Source organism: Callithrix jacchus, chromosome 10 (assembly GCF_049354715.1).
Source record: "Callithrix jacchus isolate 240 chromosome 10, calJac240_pri, whole genome shotgun sequence".
Classification (NCBI taxonomy): domain Eukaryota; kingdom Metazoa; phylum Chordata; class Mammalia; order Primates; family Cebidae; genus Callithrix; species Callithrix jacchus.
In genome coordinates this window covers 37,561,468-37,567,467 of record NC_133511.1, presented here as the reverse complement: position 1 = coordinate 37,567,467, position 6,000 = coordinate 37,561,468, and positions in this window count along the sequence as shown.

The following is a 6,000-nucleotide window of genomic DNA, read 5'->3' as shown; positions in this document are numbered from 1 at the left end:
CAAAAGTTTCTCATTATCCACCTTCTGAAGTCTAATTTCGTCATTTCGTCACAGTCATTCTCGGTCTAGCTTTGTTCCCTTACTGGTGAGGAGTTTTGGTCCTTTCTAGGAGGCGAGGTGTTCTGGTTTTGGGTGTTTTCCTCCTTTTTGCACTGGTTTCTTTCCATCTTTGTGGATTTATTTACCTGTCATCTGTGTAGTTGCTGACTTTTCGATTGGGTCTCTGAGTGGACACCCAGATTGTTGATGATGAAGTATTTCTGTTACTTGGTTTTCCTTCTACCAGTCTAGCCCCTTTGCTGTACGACTGCTGAGGTGCACTCCAGGCCCTGCTTGTCTGGGGTGCACCTATAGCAGCTGCAGAACAGTGAGGGGTGCTCCCAGTTTTTTTTTCTGCTATCTTTGTCCTAGAATGATGCCTGCCAAATGTCAGTCTTTTGGATATAGAGGGGTCAGGGAGCTGCTTGAGGAGATAGTCTGTACTTTATAGGAGCTCAAGTGCTGAGCTGTGAGCTCTGTTGTTCATTCAGGGCTGTTAGGCTGCTATGTTTAATTCTGTTGCAACAGAACTCATAAAAAAAAAAACCCTTTTTTTCCCAGCTGCTCTTTCTGAAGGGGTTGGGGTTTATTTTGGAGTTTCCGCTGTGCTGTCCTGCCCAGCTAGGAGGCAGTCTAGTCACTATTTGCCTGCCGAGGCTCCACCCTGCTGGTGTGAGGTTCACCCTGTTGCTGCAGGCTCTGCCCTTCTGCTGCAGTCTCCGCCCTGCTGCCACGGGCTACGCCCTGCGGCGGAGTCTCTCTGTTGTACCGGGTTGCCTCAGCAACGGCAGGCTGTGTCAGCAATGGGCGTGTACCTCAGTAGGGGCTGATTGCCTCGGTAATGGCCCCTCCCCCACGGAGCTGCGTTTTAAGGGAACCTCCTCACCGGGAGCACTTGGAATCACCATTTTGTTTGTCGCACTGTGCTACCCCAAACCCTGTGTCCCTGGGATTTCCTGGGCTGGCTCACTGTCCAAGTCCCGTTCAGCCCTCTCAGGTCTCAGTTTGCTGGTTCAACAGGGCACCCATAACAGTGCGCTTTTGTATGGAGCGCTGTGGAGCACCTCTGCGCTCTGGTGCGGGCTGCAGCCTCACCGGCTGCCGGCTACACCAGCCAAAACCTATGGCTGGCGTCCTGCATCTCTTTTATACCTGGGAATTTCCCCGATCTGTGGGCAACTAAGATCCGTTTGGAAATGCGTCCCCGACTCACCCTCTCCACGCATCTTTTAAGTAAGTGATGTATAGCAATCATTAAGGACTTTAGAGTAGGAGTGGTAGCATCAAGAAAGTGATATTTGGCCGGGCACGGTGGCTCAAGCCTGTAATCCCAGCACTTTGGGAGGCCGAGGAGGGTGGATCATGAGGTCAAGAGACTGAGACCATCCTGGTCAACATGGTGAAACCCTGTCTCTACTAAAAATACAAAAAATTAGCTCGGCATGGTGTCGTGTGCCTGTAGTCCCAGCTACTCAGGAGGCTGAGGCAGGAGAATTGCCTGAAGCCAGGAGGCGGAGGTTGCGGTGAGCCGAGGTTGCGCCATTGCACTCCAGCCTGGGTAACAAGAACGAAACTCCGTCTCAAAAAAAAAAAAAAAAAAAAAAGCGATATTCTAGAAAGATTAATCCAGCAGTGATAACTTAGAGTGAAAAAAGTTCAGAGTCCAAAGATCAAATAGAGGTACATAGTAGTTGTCAAAGCACAGAATTAACTGTACTGAGCTCATAGCAATGGTAACATCTCGGGACATCATGAAGTATGGGACAACAGAATGCTCGATTGAAAAAAAAAATCAAATATGACCAAAAAAAAGGTAGCAGACTGGGTGAATTATTAAATTATGGTGTTTGAGGTACTAAGAACTGGGAAGTGGGAACTGTGGTAGGAAGCTGTGGTCAGAGAGGGAAACTCCCTTGTCCTGAGCTCTCTCCTTGTATTCAGTGGGGTCTGTCATCCTTGTTCCAACTCATTCTCAACCAGCATTGGTCCTTAAAACTTTGAAAACAGGTCTGAAGCTTCTAGAAATTGACTGAAGCCTTCTTAAGGAAAACTGTCTACCCTGAAGGATTTTCAGTCATCCAGTTTATCAGCAAGAATTTTTTTTAAGAACTATCATTCATTGTCATGTACACCACAGGTGCTTTTTTTTTCTTTAGATAGAGTCTCTGTCTGTTGCCCAGGCTGGAGTGCAGTGGCACAATCTCGGCTCACTGCAACCTCCACCTCCCAGGTTCAAGCAATTCCTGCTTTAACCTCCCGAGTAGCTGGGATTACAGGCATCCGCCGCCATGCCAGGCTAATTTTTTTGTATTTTTAGTAAAGACAGGGTTTCACCATGTTGGCCAGGCTAATCTCGAATTCCTGGACCTCAAGTGATCTGCCCACCTTGGCCTCCCAAAGTGCTGAAATTACAGGCATGAGCCACCTCGCCTGGCCCCACTGATGCTTATTGATTACGTTATGTGCTGGCCGCTTTCTAGGCACTGCAAATACAGCAATGAACAAAAATTTCTAAATTAGGGAGCTTACATTCTAGTGCACATAACTGTGTTGGGTGCAATGAGAGAGAAAAAGACTCAAGAAAGTTGGTCTTGGCCTGGCGCGGTGGCTTATTCCTGTAATCCCAGCATTTAGAGAAGCCAAGGCAGGCGGATCACCTGAGGTCAGGAGTTCGAGACCAGCCTGGCCAACATGGTGAAACCCTGTCTCTACTAAAAATACAAAAATTAGCTGGGCATGGTGGAAGGCATCTGTAATCCCAGCTACTCGGGAGGCTGAGGCAGAAGAATCACTTGAACCTAGGAGGTGGAGGTTGCAATGAGCCGAGATTGTGCCACTGCACTCCAGCCTGGGGGACAAGAGTGAGACTTCGTCTCAAAAAAAAAAAGGAGCCAGGTGCAGTGGCTAATGCCTGTTATCCCAGCTCTTTAGGAGGCCAAGGTGGGTGGATCACAAGGTCAGGGGTTCAAGACCAGCCTAACCAACATGGTGAAACCCCATCTCTACTGAAAATACAAAAAAATTAGCTGGGCGTGGTGGCGCATGCCTGTAATCCCAGCTACTGGGGAGTCTGAAGCAGGAGAATTGCTTGAACCTGGGAGGCGGAGTATACAGTGAGCCAAGATCATGCCATTACACTCCAGCCTGGGTGACAGAATGAGGCTCTGTCTCAACAAAAAGAAAAACAGATACCTAACTTACCAAACATCATAGTTTAATCTAGCCTGCCTTAAATGTCCTTAGAACACTTATATTAGCCTACAGTAGGGCAAAATCATTTAACAGAAAGCCTATTTTACGATAAAGTGTTGAATATCTCATGTAACTTATTGAAAACTGTGCTAAAAGTGAAAAATGATGGTTGTATGGGTGCTTGAAGTACAGTTTCTATGGAATGTGTATCACTTGTACCATTTTAGTAAAAAAATCTCAAGTTGAACCATCAGAAGTTGGGGACTGTCTGTATAGATGACTGATCTCTACCTCTGTCTCTAGTGATTGGATCGGTTCTGTAGTGGGTTTCAGATATTACTTTTTCCTTTTAAATATAAAAAAAAAAGTGTGGCCAGGTGTGGTGGCTAATGCCTGTAATCCCAGCACTTTGGGATGCTGAAGCAGGGAGATTACCTGAGGTGGGGAGTTCAAGACCAGCCTGACCAAGATGGAGAAACCCTGTCTCTACTAAAAATATAAAATTAGCCAGGCATGGTGGCGCATGCCTGCAATCCCAGCTACTTCGAAAACTGAGGCAGGAAAATCACTTGAACCAAGAGGCGGAAGTTGTGGTGAGCCAAGATCATGCCATAGCACTTTAGCCTAGGCAACAAGAGCAAAACTCCGTCTCAAAAAACAAAAAGAAGAAAATGCAGGAACTACATAACATATCCTCTACCCAGATTTGACAGTTAAAATTTTACCGTATTTATCATTTTTAAATTAAAATCTTGAAATAAGTATAAATTCACATGCAATGTATGAAGTAATACAGAGAGACCCTTTGTACACTTTGCCTGGTTTCCTCTTTAATTTTGACATTGTATGAAACTGTAGTGTAATATCATAACTAGAATACTTAACGTTGATTAATACTCACTAATCAGATTTCTCCAGTTTTACTTGTACTCATCTGTGTGTGCCTGTGTGTGTTATGTGTATTAAATTTACATAAGCCACTGTGCCCAGCCTCTGCTCATTATCTTGACTGTGCTAGTGAATAGCACAGTCTCATTCCATTGCCCAGGCTGGAGTGCAGTGGCGCCATCTCAGCTAACTGAAATCTCCACCTCCTGAGTTCGAGAGACTCTCCTGCCTCAGCCTCTCAAGTAGCTGGATTACAGGAGCCCACCACCACGCCTGGCTAAATTTTGTATTTTTAGTAGAAACAGGGTTTCACCGTGTTGCCCAGGCTGGTTTCAAACTCCTGACCTCAAGCGATCCACCCACCTTGGCCTCCCAAATTGCTGCGATTACAGGCATGAGCCACCTTACCCGACCTTTCTTTTTTTAACTTATTTGTTATGGAGATAGGGTCTCACTCTGTTGCCTAGGTTGAATGCAGTGGCGTGAACAAGGCTCACTGCAGCCTCAACCTTCTGGGTTCAAGCAATATTCCTACCTCAGCCTCCCAAGGAGTTGAGACTACAGGCACACACTACCATGCCTGGCTAAGTTTTATTTTTTTGTAGAGGTTAGGTCTCTCTCTATGTTGCCTAGGCTGGTACTGAACTCCTGAGCTTAAGTTATCCTCCTGCCTTGGCCTCTCAAAGTGTTGGAATTACAGGCATAAACCACTGTGCCCAGCCTCTGCTCATTATCTTGACTATGCTATTCACTAGCACAGTGAGACCCTATCTCCATAACAAATAGGTTAAAAAACGAAAGGTCAGGCAAGGTGGCTCATGCCTGTAATCGCAGCAATTTGGGAGGCCAAGGTGGGTGGATCGCTTGAGGTCAGGAGTTTGAAACCAGCCTGGGCAACACGGTGAAACCCTGTTTCTACTAAAAATACAAAATTTAGCCAGGCGTGGTGGTGGGCTCCTGTAATCCAGCTACTTGAGAGGCTGAGGCAGGAGAGTCTCTCGAACTCAGGAGGTGGAGATTTCAGTTAGCTGAGATGGCGCCACTGCACTCCAGCCTGGGCAATGGAATGAGACTCCATCTCAAAACAGTAAATAAATAAAATAAAAATAAATAAATAAATGAGAATAAAAAGATAATGAACAATTTCAACACCACAGGATATGTCATATTACCTTGTTACAGCCACAGCTACCTTCCTCCTGGTCTTACTTCATATTTTCTTAAAGTTTCTATTCCCAAACCGTTGTCCTCCTTCCCTTTCTGGAAATAACAAATATCCTGAAACCAGTGGGCATTATTCTCCTGCATACACACACACACACACACACACACACACACACACACGCATCTCAGATATTTGTTTTATATATATATATATATATATATATATATATATATACTTTTTTTTGGAGACAGGTCTCACTCTGTCACCCAGGCTGGAGTACAGTGGTGTAAACATTGCTCACTGTAGTCTCAAACTTCCAGTCTCAAATAATCCTCCTACTTCAACCTCCCAAGTAGGTGGGACTACCTGGCTAATTTTTAAAAAAAATTTTTAAGGGGCGAGGTCTCCCTATATTGCCCAATCTGGTCTTGAACTCCTGGACTCAAGTGATTCTCCTGCCTCAGCCTCCCAAAGTGCTGGGATTATAGGTGTGAGCCACTGTGCCCAGCCTTTCTGTATGTCTTATACTTTTACTACATATGTATGTTTCCATTAACATTATATACTGTTATATATATTACATATTATACTGTTTTCTGAGTTTTAAAATTTTACATAAATACAAGTACTTTATACAAAGCTTTTTGCAAATTTACATTTATTATTCAGCATTTTTTCAAATTTTATCTGTGTTGATACAAAAAAACTTGTTTATC